Source organism: Jaculus jaculus, chromosome 1 (genome assembly GCF_020740685.1).
Source record: "Jaculus jaculus isolate mJacJac1 chromosome 1, mJacJac1.mat.Y.cur, whole genome shotgun sequence".
In the NCBI taxonomy this organism is placed as follows: Eukaryota; Metazoa; Chordata; class Mammalia; order Rodentia; family Dipodidae; genus Jaculus; species Jaculus jaculus.
In genome coordinates this window covers 68,496,818-68,515,201 of record NC_059102.1, presented here as the reverse complement: position 1 = coordinate 68,515,201, position 18,384 = coordinate 68,496,818, and the positions used below count along the sequence as shown (strand labels likewise).

General features: G+C 39.7%; 1 non-coding gene across 1 annotated transcript; it reads left to right on the top strand.

Annotated features, from left to right (window-relative positions):
• The first annotated feature begins 17,482 nt into the window (after positions 1 to 17,482).
• LOC123457961 lies at positions 17,483 to 17,611 on the top strand. The gene has a single exon (XR_006635307.1). It is a non-coding gene; the product is annotated as a small nucleolar RNA ACA64 (small nucleolar RNA).
• The last annotated feature ends 773 nt before the right edge of the window (positions 17,612 to 18,384 follow it).

Genomic DNA, 18,384 nt, shown 5'->3' with positions numbered 1-18,384 from the left:
ATAAATAATAAAACTATATAGAAAGCTTCATTAATGGAATGGATCAAGGAAAGGACAGAGTATGTGAGTTGTAAAACACAGTTGAGGATTTGGAACATTCCAACAAGGAGAAACATAAATTATTAAGAAGATATGAAAGGAACTCCAATACATTTGGAACAGTAAGAAGTCAAAATTAAGAATACCTATCAGAACCATATCCAAACATAAGCCCGCTCTCCATTATCAAGCTACCATCAACAGTGGGCTACAAGAGGGCCTAAACCTATTAAATTCTCTATAAAAAAAAAAAGTAAGGGTTATCTCATTTGTTCTGGTGCTAACTTACTCTCTGTTGGAGAATCTGCTTCTCTTTTTCAGATATATGTAGATTCTAAGGACAGAGCCACCCCATCATACTTCAAAAGGACCCCAGCTGAACCTAAGAAAAATTGGCGAAACAAGCAAGAGTGCTGTTTTCTTGGTGAACTGGGTACCAGCTCAAGGGTGAAGGAGGTCAACATAGAGAAAAATCAACTCCTACCAAATCAGAGAGCCAGAGACCCAGAGGACCCCAACACCACTGAAGAAGACCAAAAATGAACACAACATGGCTCAGGGAAATTTTTCAGAAGAGGGGGCAGAAAGAATGTCAGAGCCACACTTTGGGTAATGATACACAAAGGCATTTATCCTACCCATAAGTATGGGCTAACTCCAGGTTGCACAACCCATATACCTCAACAAGGAGGGGTTAGGGGGAGGGGGTCGGACATGGATGAGCCTAACAATGGTACCAAATTGACTGTATTTGCTGAGCAGAAAACTAATTAATAAAAAAATTAAATTAAATTAAATTTTAAATCTGTTACTATATAAGGATATGACTAGGGGCAGCCTTTATAGCTCATTGAAAATGTATTCTTTCATCCGACTCAGGTATGTAAAGGGGAAGACCCAATTGGTTTGTAGATTTGAAGGGCCAGCCCACCTTTGTAGTGAATGCTGCCTATCTAGGTACCATGCTAGACTGTGGGCAGCAAGGAGGTACTGTAGCTGTTGTAGATGATCCTCAATGAGACACAAGTACCATTCATGCCAGGGGCAGGAGGCATGGCTAACATTGGTTCTCTCTGAGCCTCTGGTCCTACCTTAAACTGTCTAAAAGAAGCTAGCTTTCTCCTCCAATACCAAAACTAGATAAACAACCAAAAAAATCAAATTAAAGATCAATCTCATGAACATAGATGCAAAAATTCTCAACAAGCTGAGCATGGTGCACCACACCTTTAATCCCAGCATTTGGGAAGCAGAGATAAGAGGATCTCTAAGAGTTCAAGGACAGCCTTGAACTACATAGTCCTGGTCAGCCTGGGCTAGAGTCAGACCCTACCTGGAGAAAACTTTTAAAAATTTCAATAAAATACTTGCAAACAGAATGCAGGAACACATCAAAAACTAGAGACTTTATGAAAATGTCACATGAAAGCATACCTTTCTATTATGGAATTAAAAATATAATTTTAGGGCTGGAGAGATGGCATAGCAGTTGAGCACTTGCCCATGAAGCCTAAGGACCCCGGTTCAAGGCTCGATTCCCCAGGACCCATGTTAGCCAGATGCACAAGGGGGCGCACGCGTCTGGAGTTCGTTTGCAGTGGCTGGTAGCCCTGGCGTGCCCATTCTCTCTCTTGTTCTCTAACTACCTCTTTCTCTCTCTGTCACTCTCAAATAAATAAATAAATAATAATTTTAAATATATATATATATATAATTTTAAAAGAGGGTCTAGGAAGAAAAGTATCCTGATGGAGTGGATAATGTTACTAATAGAAACAACATGTTGCTACCAGGTAATTACAGTGTCAAGGGTTGGATACCTCCCATTGTGCTGTTGGTTAAGGAGTATCCTAAGGCCCCCAAAACAATGTAGGGTTTGCCAATGTTCTTGGTTGCCCACCAGAGCTAGATGGTACATTATTGCTAAAGACAACACATGCTATGGTTGCAGAACTCTAAGAAATCAAGCAGGAACTGAGCTGAAAACCTCCTCCTGGCTGGCGATCACAGTGCTAGAAAGTGCTACACAGGCTGCTAGAGGGGGAAGAAAAATAAAACTCATCAACAATCTTAACAAGCAATGGACACTGCAAGTTACAAAATGGAGCAGCCAGGCAAGGTGTGCCCACTGGGGCAATAATGGCATAGCTATTAAGGGGATAACCTGCTCTCTGATTGGATTTGAGACCTGCTCCATGGGAGGGAAGTCATGCCTAGTACGGAAAATCCAGTCAAAAGTCTAGCGCTGGTAAGGTCATGGGCCTTATGAGGGAAGCTTCCTACAGTTGGATGGCTAAATGGTTATGTTGTGTCCATCAAGTTGCCCTTCAAATGCTTATATTTATGCCCATAGATTTGGCCAAAGGAGCTACTTTTTGCAGATGGCGATGCCTACTGGGGAGACTAAAGACTCCCCAAGTTTCCCCTTCATAACTCTGCTCTCTGTCATATACCCTCCCTCTCTCCATTAGTCTCTCTTTTTATTTCATGTCATCATCTTTTTCTCCTACTATGAGGGTCTAGCATAGGTATTGCTAGGCACTGTGATGTCATGGATATCAAGGCCAATTTCTGTCTGGACAGTTGCATTGTAAGAAGTGGTACCTTTCCTTTGGGTCTTATATTCTTTCCTCCACCTCTTCTGCAATGGACCCTGAGCCTTGGATGGTGTGATAGAGATGTTTCAATGCTAGACACTCCTCCATCATTTCTTCTCAGCACTCTGTTGCCTTTTGGGTCATCCCAGTGGCTATCACCATCTGAAAAGAGAAGTTTCTTTAACCAGAAGTGAAAGTAGCATTAACATAAGAATATGAACATTAACTGTAGTGCTTTCAGGGCAATTTGGTGAGAGTAATATATGAATTTATTCAAATAAGAGCAGGCTTTATATCCCTAAGGCTCATGACATACCATAGGCTTTTGATTAGGTTTTCAGAACCAGGCATTTAGTGCCTCCCATAGAGTGGGTCTTCAGTCCAATTACAGGGCATTTGGTTTTCCCCAAAGCAGACATGCCACTATTGCTCTCATTCAGTCATTTGGCCTGTCTGGCCAAACTTGAGGCTTCCAGTGTCCACTGTTTTCACTGCTGATGACTTCTGTCCTCCAAAGGGCTGCATGCAGCACAGTTTTTCCCATCTTTCAGCTGGCTGGTCTACAGGGAGAAGGTTTTCAGCTCATCACCAGCTTGATTTCTCAATGACTTTGCCACTCAGGCATATGAAGTCATCAGCAATAGGGACTTACCATCTGTTTCTCAAAGGAAACCAAGGGCGCTGGCAACAGCCTATGTAATGTTTTGGAGGCAACAGGGATCTCCCTGGCCAACAACTCACTGGAAGGTATCCCATCCCTGGCACTGAAAATTTTCTAGTTAACAATCTATGACTTCTGGCTGTGCCATTATTTGAAAGAGTAGGTTTTCATAAGTCTTACTCAGAATACCTTGAATTTTGATTGACCACCCCCACCCTCCACACAACCCTTCTTTTACACAATCTCTTCCCCTGGCCTTACTTAGGCTTTTTCCCTCCCTGTAATCTGTTTTTCTACTTACATATATACAATACAATCCCCTTAATTCCTTCCCTCTCCTCCCTCCCTTATAGCCTTTTTCTACCTTACTGTCCTCTGCTACCAATTTTTGGTTCCAGCTCACACACAAGTCTATACATTTTTAGCTATGATCCACTATGAGAGAGAACATAGGGAGTTTGGCTTTCTGGGCCTAGGTTACCTCACTTAGTATGATCCTTTCTAGATTCATCCATTTCCAAGAAATTTTCATAATTTCCTTTTTTCTTTATAGCTGTATAGAACTCTATTGTGTAAATGTACATCTTTACTATCCATTCATCTGTGGATGGACATCTAGACTGGTTCCATTTCCTAGCTATTGTGAGTACAGCAGCAATCAACATGGTTGTTCAAGTATCTCTAAGGTAGTGAGAAGAGTAATAAGGATGTATGCCTAGGAGTGCTATAGCTGGATCATATGGTAAATCTGTTTTTAGGAAGTCTCAAGAACGTCCACACTGATTTCCACAATGATTGTACCAAATTACATTCCCACCAACAGTGTAAAAGGGTTTCCTTTCTTCCACATCCTCACCAGCATTTATCATCATTTGTTTTCTTGATGGTAGATATTCTGACAGGAGAGAGATGGAACATCAAAGTAGTTTTAATTTGCATTTCCCTGATGGCTAAGAATTTAGAACACCTTTTTAGATATTTATATGCCCTCTATATTTCTTCTGATGAGAACTCTGTATCTAGTTCCATAGCCCATTTTTAATTGGGTTGTTTGATTTCTTATTGTTTTGGGGTTTGTTTGTTTTTTTAGTTCTTTGTATGTTCTGGATAATAATCCTCTGTCAGATGTATAGCTGGCAAAGATTGTCTCTTTGCTCTATTCATAGTGTCCCTTCATGTACAAAACTTTTGTAATTTCATGAGATCCCAGTGATTGATTAGTGATTCTATTTCCTGAGCAATTGTGCAAATGGCTTTTAGCTTCATGAGATTCCACTGGTTGAGTGCTTGTTTAATTTCCTCAGCTACTGGGGTTTTGTTCAGGCAGTCTTTTCCCAGTCCTATATCATGGAGTGTGCCTCCTACTCTTTCTTCCAGTAATTGAAGAGTTTCAGGTCTTATGCTGTGGTCTTTAATCCATTTGGACTTGATTTTTGTGTATGGAGAAATGAGTGGGTCTAATTTCATTTTTCTACATATGGTCATCCAATTTGTCCAACATCATTTATTAAAGATGTCATCTTTTCTTCAGTCTACATTATTGGCATTTTTGTCAAAGATCAAGTAGCTGTATTTACTTTACCTAGGGTCCAAGTCTTCAATTCTGTTCCATTGGTCTACATTTCTGTTTTTATGACAGGACCATGCTGTTTTTGTTACTATGGCTTTGTAACATAGCTTTAGATTAGGTATGGTGATACCTCCAGAAGTGTTTCTTTTACTGAAGATATGTTTGGATATCCAAGTTATGCTGCCATTTCATATAAATTTTGAGGTCATTTTTTCTATCTTTGTTAAGAATGATGCTAGAATTTTATTGGTATTTGCATTAAATCTGTATATTGCTTTTAGTAAAATTGTCATTTTCAGAATACTGATTTTACTTATCCAGGAGCATCTTTCCATCTTCTTAAGTCCTCAATTCTTCCTTGGGTTTTTGTTTTGTTTTGTTTTGTTTTGTTTTGTTTTTTGTTTTTTGTTGTTGGTTTTTTTTTTTTTTTTTTTTTGGTCCATCATATAGGTCTTTCACATTGTTGGTTATTGTTATTCCAAAGTATTTAATTTTTGTTGCTATTGAAAATGTGACAGTCTCACTTATTTCTTTCTCTGTATAGTTGTCTTTTGCATATAGAAAGGCTACTGATTTTTTGTGTGTTGATTTTGTATCCTGCCACTTTACTATAGGAATTAATCACCTTTATAAGTTTCAGATCACTTATGTACAGGATCATGTCATCTGCAAATAGGGCTAACTTGACTTCTTCCATTTCAGTTTGCATCCTTTTAATGTTTTTCTCCTGTCTTACTGTCTGGGCTAGGACCTCTAGTACTATGTTGAAGAGCAGTGGTGAGAGTGGGCATCCCTGTCTTGTTCCTTGGGAATTCCGTGAGTCTTTCCCCATTACATATTTTTTTTGGATTTAGGTGCTCTATATATGGCCTTTATTTTGTTGAGATATAAACCCCCCCATGCCTATTCTTTCCATTGTTTTGCTCATGAGTGATGCTGTGTCTTATCAAAAGCCTTCCCTGCATCTATTGAAATGATCATGTCGTTCTTGTGATTAAGTTTGTTTATGTGGTGTTTTACATTGACTGATTTATGCATATTAAACTATCCCTGCATCCCTGTGATGTATCCTGCTTGATCAAGGTGGATGATGTATTTAGTGTTGTTGAATTCAGTTTGCAAGAATTTTGATCAGGATATTTGCATCTAAATTCATCAGGGATTGAATCTCTGTCTGCTTTTCATATTAGTGGGATGCTAGCTTCATAAAAGGATTTGGGGAGGATTCCCTGTTTTTCAATTATGTGAAGTGGTTTGAGGAAAAATTGGTTTCAGTTCTTCAGTGAAAGTTTGATAGAATTTGGCTGATTAGCCATTTGGTATTGTACTTTTCCTATGGGGGAGGTTTTTGATTACCTTTTCAATCTCTATGGATATGATAACTTTATTTCAGAGATTAATCTTCTCTGTGTTTAGTTTTAGTAGGTGGTATGTGGCTAGGAATTCATCCACCTCTTCCAGAGCTTTGGAGAGCATTTAGAAGTAAGTCCTGATGATTCCTCCTATTTCATTGATGTCTCCTGTGACCTCTCATTTTTACTTTCTGATATTGTTAATTTGAGAAGCCTCCCTTTTTTGCTTGATCATATCTTGCAGGGTTTATCAATCTTGTTTATTTTTTCAAAAGAAAAACAGTTCTTTGCTTCATCAGTTTTCATAATTTTTTTCCAGTTCATTCATTTCTTCCCTGATCTTGATTTATTTATTTATTTTGGGTTTTTTTGTTGTTGTTTTGGTTTGGTTTTTGGTTTTTTCAAGGTAGGGTTTCACTCTAGTCTAGGCCAATCTGGAATTCACTATGTAATCTCAGGATGACCTTGAACTCACAGCAATCCTCCTACCTCTGTCTCCCTAGTTCTGGGATTAAAGGCATGCACCACCATCCCCAGCTTATTTTGGTTTTTCAAGGTCGGGCCTCACTCTAGCCCAGGCTGACCTACAACTCACTATGTAGTCTCAGGATGGCCTTGAACTCATGGCAATCCTCCTACCTCTCCTCCCAAGTGCTGAGATTAAAGGCATGGGCCATCACACTTGGCTAATCTTGCTTATTCTTTCCATCTGGAGCTCTTTGCATTGGATTCTTTTTGTTTGTCCAATGCCTTTAGGGGGGTGTTTGCATTACTAATTTCAAATCTTTCTGTCATTATCATGAAGGCATTTAGTGCTATGAATTTTTCCCTTAGGATGGCATTCATTATGTCCTTTAAGTTTTGTTAACTTGTATTCTCATTTTCATGTAATTATAAAATTTACAATTTCTTTTTTGATTTCATCCATTACCCATTCATTGTTTAAAAGTGTATTGTTCAGTTTCCAGGAGCTGGTAGAATTCATGATGTATCTCTTGTTGTTAATTTCTAGCTTTAAAGCATTATGATGTGATATAATTTAGGAAATTATGTCAATATGCCTGAATTTATGGAGGCATGCTTTATGGCCTAATTTATGATCTATTTTGGAGAAGGTTCCATGGCCTCTGAGAAGAGTGTGTATATCATAAATTCAGGTGGAATGCTCTGTAGATGTCTGTTATATCTCTATGATCTATGGGGTTGTTGAGCTTTCTTACTTCCCTGTGATTTTCTGTTTGGATCATCTGTCTATTGATGATAGTGGAGTATTGAAGTCCCCAGATATGATGGTGTTAGTGTTTATTTCTGGGTTTTTTTTTTTTGTCAAATAGGTTTGTTTAAGAAACTGTGGTGCATCTGTGTTTGTTGTATATATATTTATGATTGTGATGTCCTCTTGTTTGATCATTGTCTTGATGAATAAATAGTGGCCTTCTTTGTCTTTTATGACTACTTTTGGTTTGAGATATATTTCATTAGATATTAACATAGCAACACCTGATTGTTTCATATTTCTATTTGCTTGGAATATCGTTTTCCAGCTTTGCACCCTGAGGAGGTGTCTGTCTTCAGTGGTGAGGTGGATTTCTTGAAGACAGCAATCCTATGGGTACATTTTTCTGATCCACCCTGTTAACTTGTGTCTTTTGATGGGTAAGTTAAGACAATTAATATTTTACATTATAACTGTGAGGTTTGATTTAATCCCTGCTATGTTGGGATGCTTTATGGTGTTTGGGGGTTTATTGAATGTTCTACTTTTTTGAGCCAGCTCTAGTTTTTATTATTGTGATCTTCTTCTTGTAGGCTTTTGATATTGGTTGTTTGTCTTGTCTGTGAGGAGAATTCCCTGCAGTATTCTCTGTAGGTTATTTTTGTGTTCTTATAATCATAGAGCTGGCTTTTATCATGGGAATTTTTTATTTCATCATCTATTATGAAAGATACTTTCTCTGGGTACAGTAATTTGTGTTGGCAGCCATAGTTTTTTAGACTTTGAAGTGTTCCATTTCATGCCCTTCTGACTTTCTGGATTTCCATTAAAAACTCTGAGGTAATTCTAATAGAATTGCCTTTGTATGTGATGTGTTGTTTCTCCATTGTTGCTTTTGGAACTTTCTCTTTGTTTTCATTGTTTAAAGTTTCAACAATGATATGCTTGGACAGTTTCTTTTTCATCCACTCTGTTTAGAGTTCTGTTAACTTCTTTTTTTTTTTAAACATTTATTTATTTATTTATTTGAGAGCGACAGACACAGAGAGAAAGACAGATAGAGGTAGAGAGAGAGAATGGGCACACCAGGGCTTCCAGCCTCTGCAAACGAACTCCAGACGTGTGCGCCCCCTTGTGCATCTGGCTAATGTGGGACCTGGGGAACTGAGCCTCCAACCGGGATCCTTAGGCTTCACAGGCAAGCGCTTAACCACTAAGCCATCTCTCCAGCCCCTCTGTTAACTTCTTGTATCTTGATAGGACCCTCTATTGAGAAGACAGAAAAAATTTCTTCAATAATTTTGTCAAATAAGACCAAGGTGTCTTTGGTCTGACTTTCTTCCCCTTCTGGTATACTCATGATGTGAATGTTAGGATGTTTAAAGGTATTCCACAGTTCCCAAATATTTTGTTCTCAAGCTTTTTTGAAGTCATTAAAAATTTTGTACTCCTGAACTGTTTCTCCTGTCTTGCTATCGAGCTATGAAGTTCTGCCCTCCACATGATTAAGTTTGTTCTTGAGGGTTTCTAAAGACATTTTACTACTTCAATTTGGCTTGTATTTTCTTCTGCCTTTTTCTGTATAGTATCCACCCTTTGTCAAGTTCCAATTTCGGGTCATATTTTGCTTTTCTTAATGCTTCTTGTAATTCATTCTTGCATTTAGTCTTCATTAAGCTTAATAAGCTAGTCATTGAGATCACCTATTCATGAGTCACCTTCAATTCATCCAAATATCTTTTGAGGTCTTCCTGATTTTTGTCTATGAGATTGAGCCAAGTGAAGACAATTGTTTTGATTTCATTTATGTGATTGTTGGGTTTTGGTTAATTTGCTACCAGTTCTGCCATTTGCTTGGTCAGGGTCATATATCTTCTGTCTTCAGGTTGAAGTTCTATTTCTGTTGTCCCCTCTATGTTTTCACTGGATAATTCTACTGTAGGCCTAGGCAAACTTGTTGGCAATCTTTCAGTTTGTTCTTTCATATTGTTTCTTGTGCATTGTGGCCTGCTCATCACAGTGTAAAAATCTTATTTAAGTAAGGAGGAAGCAAAAGATTTCCCTTTTAATGTCTTCAGTGATTGTAACATTTTATATTTTAATAGAATAGTCTAATGATGGATTTGTATTTTGGATTGTGCAGGTTGTGGAGGGCATAAGTGCATCAGCTGCTCTGGGCTGGTGCTTACTAGCAAAGGTGAGACTGGAGATCTGGGATTCATTTGGTCTGGTCTGAGCTGTGTCTTGCCTGTGGCTCCAGGGTGGTAGCACTACTTACCCTTGATTTCCTACTGTGCCCAGATGGGCAGGTTATTGCCTGATGTTCCTGTGTTACCCTTCTGGGGTTGAGGTAATGGTCCAAGTAGTCATTGGGAGTGGTGTGAGCATTGGACAGATGGTGGGGAATCATTTTGGTTACACAGCCCATGCTGGATCAGGGAGTTGGTTAGTGTGGGGAGATATAGGCACTCGCCAAGGGGCACACACAAGGGTGCCTGTAGGCAGCACAGGGTGTGCAGGATCTGTGAGAAGGGAAGCAGAGGAAGCCTTCAGGCCAGTCCACCAAGAATACAAAACAGGGGATCACGAAGGGACACTGGAGTGCAGGTGGGCCGTGGGCTCAATCTGGGAGCCTGGAGGACCCTGGCATAGACTGTGTGCAATATAGGTGGCCTCAGAGAGAGGGAAAGCATGCAGACCACCAAAGATGCAATGCAAGTGGGCCATCAACAGACACAGTGGGGAGAGGGAGCTCCAGGAAACATGGAAGGCACATAAGCCACTGATAGATGCAATGTACACAGGCTACCAACCAGTGGAGTGCATGCAGACTGCCGACAAATGTGGAGAGGGGAGCCTCCAGAGACAGAGAGGACATAGGACACAGGATGCAGAGCCTACAGGTAATGCAGCAGAGAACTTGGTTAGGGAGTCAGAGGTGCAATGGCTGGAGTGTGTGGTGGAAGGACTCAAGGGTCTAGTTGGCTACCTGAGAACATGGGAATCTACAGATTCCCTATTGTGGCCCTCCATGCCTGCCCACTGGAAGTCTGCTAAGACCTACTTGACCTGGAGCCCCACATATCTTTTCTGATATCACCCTGGGAGCTGAAGCATGGTTAGGAGGAGGAACATTTTAACTCTATGATCATTTCTGAGAACTACTGCCAAATATGCAAGATGTCATTGACCAAAATGTCATTATATGTCACATAACTATATGTCCTTTTCCCATTTGATTTCCACATCCATCCTTTGAGTCAAGGTGACAATTATCAGGGTCTGAAAATGTGACATGATAAACTTATTCTGGTCTTTATGGATGCTAAAGTGTAAGGAATTTTGAGAGAGGAGAAGCAAATGGCAAAGGGAGCAGGCATGGTCTGCTCATTACAAAGTGAAGGGTTTATACTGTGGTTTCTCCTCACCTCATAAAAAGCTTTTTGCCTTTCACAAAATGAAGGGCTTCACTTGGACAAAGTACCAGTAGACGATTGGGACTTTTCAAGGCATTTGTGTTTCTATTGCGACCCTCAGTATTTTTCCTAAGTAATTTTAGATAACAAAGTTGGTTATACTCATTTTTTTAATTTGAAACCTTTGATGAGCATAAGCACTTACATGGCTGTGGTCTATAATTAGCAAGAAGCTGAATCTGGGGTGATTTTTCCAAAACCAGTTCTTCCAGTCAACCTCTGAGCTAACTCAGACAAGAAAAGGAAAAAAATATTCAGTGTTTCACTATCTGGATATTATCTCTCTTCTCCTTTCCTACCCTGACCACATACCACTTCTTGGATATTACTAATAATTTAGACAATTCTAAACAGAACACTGTTCTTTAAAATCTGGGCATGGTGACTCATGCCTTTAATCCTAGCACACAAGAGACTGATGTAGGGACTAGAGAGATGGTTAAGGAGCTTGCCTGTGAAGCCTAAGGACCCAGGTTCAATTCCTCAGTACCCATATAAGCCAGATGCATAAGGTAGCACATATGTCTGGAATTTGTTTGCAGTGGCTAGAAGCCTTGGCATGCCCATCCTCTCTCTCCCTCTCTCTTCCTCTCTCTCTCTCTCTCTCTCTCAAATAAATAAACAAATAAAACATGAAAAAAATTAATTAAAAGAAAGATACTTGGGCAGAAGGAGCACTGTGAATTCAAGGCCAGTCTGGAGTACAAAGTGAGTTATAGGTCAGCCTGGACTAAAGTGAAATCTTACCTCAAAAACAAACAACATAAACAAAAACCACTATTCTTTCAGAAAAGCTTAGAATCATTTTAAAGACAAGAGAAGAACATAATAGCTATCAATTCCACTGCAAATAGGAACTAGTGTGACAGATTAGAGAACATGGGCTATTTCTTCTAGTATCTAGTTGAATGGACTTTCTTACCTATAAAAATGATGCATGCAAGCTACCAGTGTTAATTTTGAAAATCTCTCAAACCATCATTGCTATAAATGTACCGGTACCTCTTAGTCTTCTGACTCTGAATTTTGGTTCAAATAATATAGTCATCAAAATGACAATACTATGCCTTCTACAACTTAGAATCAAGGCATTTCTAGCTCTTCTCCTCTTGTGACAAGTCATCCAGGCTCATGGCTTCCATAGACATATCTGTGTGGATGATTCTCAAATGAAGGCATAAAGTTTTAGCAGTCTGATCAATTTTCCAGGTTTATTGAAACTGATGAAAGTGAACCTCCAAGATACCAAATAATAACCAAAGTCACATTAGCTTATAAGAGATAGAGACAAAAATAATATAGGCATCCAACAAACATAGAAATATAAATAAGTTGGTTAATATACTTACTTTCCAGTTCAATACCACAATAGGTATAAAGAGTGCAAGTATATCAAAAGAAGCATTAGTAACGTTCATTCAGAGTAATGGTAGTGATTAAGCCCTTCATTTGTCTCCCTATTGAGAGACTGCAGAATCTATAGCAGTCTTGTTATTAACCTCTAGCATCATGGAAAATGGTTATCTGAATACCTACCTGCAAAAACAACCATAATGTCATTTATGGGAATTCATATTACAAATGAAACACCTTGAACAAAACACAAATACCTCCTCTAAATGTTACTAACACTTAAAACTCAATTAGCATTTTATATTAGATGTGAAAACGGTGATATGTCAGGGTTTTAGCAAAAAGCTTATACAGTTCTAGCTCTTAGGTCACTTAAAAATACTTGATCTCTATGATTAACAGTGAAAACAGTAATTTTTCCTCCATAAATCTGTGCCACTTAGAGAAAAGCATTGTTTAAAAAGAAAACTGGTTCTACATTATGGGCTAGTGGGTGATGGAAGCATGGGGGACTTATACTGCTTTCCTCTGGCAACATCTCTCATACCTGCTTGTATGAAATTATTAAATGACTGCATGGCTGCAGGAACCACCTCAGTGAGGTCCTTCTTTGACTCACCCACTTTTACCCTTCTAGTCCTTCCCATTTTCTCCTCTAGACATTTCAATCTGAAACATACTGGTAAACACACCTGTTCCTCCTCAAAATCCCCAGTGATTCAGAGGCCCAAAGCATCATAGCCAGGAATTATCATCTGGAACCTTCATTCTTTCATAACTCAGAGAACTGTGATAACAGAAAGACACAGACACACTTGGAAGATTTTATCATTTTAATCTAGCCAAAAGCCCAAACGGGCTATAAGTGGGTTGGTCTTGTGCATGAGGGTGCCTGGAATACCTCAGTTTGTACCTCTTCTCATCAGTAATAGTACTCTCTTCAGCTGTCAAAAGTGTCCTAGGCTTGGGCAATCGATTGTATTTTTACTACTTTTTTCTTTAGCATATAAAATAGTTGGCTTCATTCTGGCATTTTCATGCATATAGCACTATGCCTTGCTCATATTTACCCAACCACCCTCCTCTGCCCCTAGTTCCTTTGTTTGTCCCTTTTCCTCTCCAAACAGTCCTCTTCTGCCTTCACATCACACACATTTCTATATGTGTCATAGATACATACATATTTAAATCTACATTCTACATACAAGGGAAAACATTGTAATGTGTCTTTATCATTATCCTCTGTTGTTCATTCCTCTTACTTCCTTTTATCTTGCTTCCCCTCTTCATAGGCCCCTTTCTGCTTTCATGTCATATATATGTGTACATATATTCATATAGACATAACCAGATTTTTCACATGAAAGAAAATATGAAACATTTGTCCTTTGAGTTTGATTTATGTTGTTTAACATGATGATCTATACTTTTATTCATTCTCCTACAAATTACATATTTCATTCTTTTTATGATAAAATCCAAATCCACTGTGTGTGTATATAACTATTGATTTGTGCATTAATCTATGAATGGACATCTTGGCTCTTGTGAGTAGTGGTGTGCTGATTTAGGTTCTTTCAGGTACACACACACACATGCACACACACACACACACACACACACACACACACACACAAGCGTACTATAACTTAATCATATGGTAGTTCTGTTTTTGTGATGTTTGAGGAAACTCCATACTGTTTTCCATAGTAGCTGTACCAGTTTATATTCTAGCCAGCAATGGATAAGGTCTCCATAGCCTTCCTAACATTTGTAGGCTATTTTCTTGAAGATAGCCATTCTGACTGTGGTGAGATAGACTCCCAATGCCATTTTAATTTGGGCGATAAACTTTGTAACAGTAGAGACATTTCGAAGGTCGCATGCTTACTACCAACAAACCTTTTTTTAAAAAAGTAAACCTGGGGTTTTATAACAAAAAGATAGTAGTATATGCTTAGTCTTCTATATGGATGTTGAAAGACAGGGGACTGGAGAGATGGTTGAGTAGATAAAGTATCTACCATGCAACTCTGTGAGTTCAGATCTCTAGACCCCATATAGAAGCCACAAGAAGTGGTGGTCTTTAATCCTAGTGTACCTGTAGTGAGAATAAAGGTGGGGACAGACAAATTTCCTGGAAATTCACAAGCAGGTGACCAACAAGAGACCTACACTCAAAACAAGGTAGAAGGTGAGAATCAACCTGAAATATTTTCTCTTGAAATGGAATGTTAAGGGTTCAGGAAAGTCCTTGAACCCCACACCCTTGGTTTGTGTTTGTATTTAACCAAAGAATTGGGCAAGCCAAACTGAGAAGAATAATTATTAAATTGTTATACCTATTGAGGGAAGTAAAGAACTAAGGGAAGGAAAATGAATATACTCACATGCATGGTGGGCCTGGAAAAACCATAAAAGGGAAGTTTAAAGATGAAAGAAAAGTAAAAAAGAGCTCCTCCACTGTAGAGGGCAGGAGAAGATAGAGAGCCCATGGGGGAGTAGGGACCAGGCAGTTCTCCCCTCATCTTGCCCCAACTGAAGAGGGAAAACTCACAAGAAGCTGGAGGTTCAGGAGTGGTCAAGCAGCCCAGGAGTTTGCCCTCACCTCATAAACATGTTCATAACCTCATGGTAGTGGGCTCTACCTTCTGTTACAGGTGAGCTGGAGGGAGCAGACTGGTATGAGCTAGGGGCTGGTTCAAGAAGAGGAACTTGACCAATCACAACATTAAGATTAGATTTAAATCCTAAGAAAGACCTCCCTCCCAGGATGGCCCCAGGTTGTTGGTGGAAAAACAGATCTAGGGAAGAGATAAGAAGTCAGATCATACTCTAGCAAAGTAGTTACTGCAAGGATCCAAGTCACCCTACCTGCCTAACAAATCTACCTGACTCCCTCTCACTCTGACCTCCACACGCATGCTGTGGTACATGTATGTCTATCGACACACACACCCACACCATATAAATAAGTCTCTTAAAAGAAGAGTTGTGATGTAGGAAGGCATAGTAGTAGCACACACTCAAGAGGAAATGTGGGCTTCTGAAGAGAAAGTAACATTGATGGAATCCTGGATGACTTTACTTTAATGAACAAACTTTAATAAAAGAGACTGTTATTCATGAAGTAAGATAGGGAAAAGACAAGAAATTCCAAGAATGAGTTAGGATTTTCCCAAGACAGGGTTATCCCCATTTTCTAACTTTATATGAGGTTCAATGGATATGTCATAGTATCAGTTGCATGATGGGATCAGACAGCTTTTCAGGGCTAATGAAAGAGAGGCATCATAATGAAGCACAGGGCAATTAGTATCTGCATCAGCCCTGTGTGTCCCAGCCAGATTGGTCATCCTCCTGTAACTCAGCTCCAACACTGCATCAGCCTCCAGCCACCCTAAAGTCTGCTTTCTTTCTCTCTAAGCCCATCTAACCTTCATTTTCCTACTTACAGATTTTCATTTATTAATCTTAAGGGGTTGGAGAGAGGTGAGGATCCATTTACCATAATTACTTCCTGCTGACATCAGGCTGTTGATCCTGTCTATCAAAGAAGGAAAGCTCTGGCTTCAGAGGCCCTGGAGGTGGCTCTGAAGTTAGAATGGACTAGAAGTCTTGGGGAAACCATCATTTTAGCATAAAACTGTCAACATAAACATTTTTAACTGAAAGTTATAGATACAATGAGCACATCAATATAGTTTATCAAAGTCTTCTCACTTCATCCTCCATCCAAAATGACAGTGACAAAACTTCTTTTTCCTGAGGTGGCTTTTCATGTTTGCATATTGTGATTCTCCATCCAGAATGAAAAAGGAGTTAGACCTAACTACACATCCTGATGCTGACTCCTTCCTGCATGCCCATCCTCACTATATCAGCAACAAAGTGCCTAGAAAGACACCAGTCCCATGTACAAGACAAGGGAAAGATGCAGGCTTTTTACCATATCTTATATACATGAATTAGAAAATACAAGCCATATTTTCATATGGACCACTTGCTAGAAATCCCTGGTGCTTAAATGGAAGACCTAGCAATCTATCCCTATTGAAGATATACTGATAAGAAATTGTAACAAAGTCAAATCCTCTCTTTTTAAAAAATATATTGAAGGCTGAAAGGATGGCTCAGCACTTAAGTAGGCTTCTTGTGCAAACATGAGGGTCTGAGCACCCATATAAACATCTGAGCATGGTCATGAATACCTGTAACTCCAGTCCCATGGAAAGCAGACACCAGAGAATCACAAACAGCAAGCTCTAGAATCAGTGAAAGTCTCTGTCACAAGGAAAAGCAGTAAGGCGAGTGATGGTGGGGAACATCTGCTATTCTCCAGCCACTGCAGGCAAGCCCACAGGGTACCACAGGTGAGTGCACTGGGTGCTTGGAGTAGACCGCTCCAGGTCATTGGGAGGAACTTCCAGACCAGGCACAGTTTATGGGAGGGATGGCACTTATAAGAAGCTTACAGATCCAAGGGAAGTTTCATAGTGGTGAAAAAGAGAAAAGCTACCACCAAAAGCAAGAGCAAAAGAACCAGCAGCCAAACTGCTGGGAACCCAGGCAGAACTCAGGCACTTTGCATATCTTAAGATGAAACTCAGATCCAGCCCCAGTGAAACCACCTCCAGCCAGGTGGCTGGAGATCTAAATGACAAGCTTTAATAACCCTGAATGTATTGGGGTCATCCATTCAAATGACCACAGTGCTATAGCAGCACATGCACATTCATAACCCATAGATACCACACACCACACATACCATACATGAGCAAAACAAATTTAAATATATCCAAAGTAAGCCTCCATAATCCTAATAACATTTTGGGTAGTCCCTTCCATCCTTTTCCATGATTAAAACTTTTTCACAATAATGATAAAGACATGCAAAACCAATAGGCCTGACTCCAAGACAGTAAGTGAAAGATGTCATACAGGTGGCCTATACCTGTGCTGGCCAGTACTGCGGCCAACAGTTCCTGTGGCTTAGCACAATTGAAATGAAGCCAGTCCCAACTGAGGTGAGCTGGAATTGCAGATGCACACATGCCTCCAGAGATTCAGTACAAAGGAATGTCACAATTTTAAAATATTAAGTATATTAAACTGTTAATATTCCTGTATATGTTGGGTTATTTAAATATTAAAGTCAATTGCATCTGCCCATTTTCCCTACTTAATTGTGTCTATGGGAAAATTTAAAATTACCAGCACTCATTGAAAATCACCCTGGGCTTTGGCTGTGGCCGGGTGAGATTTGGGGCATAGATCTTCCAGGGGCCTCACCTCACCTCCCCGGGGCCGAGATGTAACAGGGTGAACCCCAACAGCCCCAGCCATGGGGCAGGGCAGCCCTAGCAAGCGGAGTGCTTCTGGCCTCGGTCCTGACTTTTCCCTGTACATACCTAGAGCCAGAGGTCAGCCGACCTGCCAGTCAGTACCCTGAGAGTGGCCTGGAACTCACAGTGATCCTCCTACCTCTGCCTCCCAAGTGCCCAGTGTTTTTGTTGTTGTTGTTGTTATTTTGTTTTGCTTTGTTTTAATTTTGTTGATGTTGTTGCTTTTTTTTTTTTTCTTTTTGATACTAGAGTCTCATTCTATCTCAAACAGACCTGGAACTCCAGGCTGGCCTCAACTCACAGTGATTCTCCTAGTCTGCCACCACTCCCACTGAACTGGTTTTTCAAATAAAATTCCAAAATTAAGAAAAAAAGAAAATTTATTTTTTTAAAAAAACTGGTGTTGAAGAGCTGGCTCAGCGATTAAAGATACTTGCTTACAAAGCCTGTCAATTTCCTGTACTCACATAACTGATGGGTATTCATCTGCAGCAGCAAGAGAGCTTGTCACACCCAAACACACACACACACACACACACACACACACACACACACCTGTCAATGCAAGTAAAATAAAAGTTAAAAAAACATCTTCAGGGATGGAGAGATGGCTTAGCAGTTATGGCACTTGTCTGCAAAGCCAAAGGACTCAGGTTCATTTCCTCAGGACCTACATAAGCCAGATGCACAAGGTGGTACATGCATCTGGAGTTCATTTGCAGTGGCTGGAGGTCCTGGCATGCTCATGCTTTTTCTTGATCTTCCTCTCTCTGTC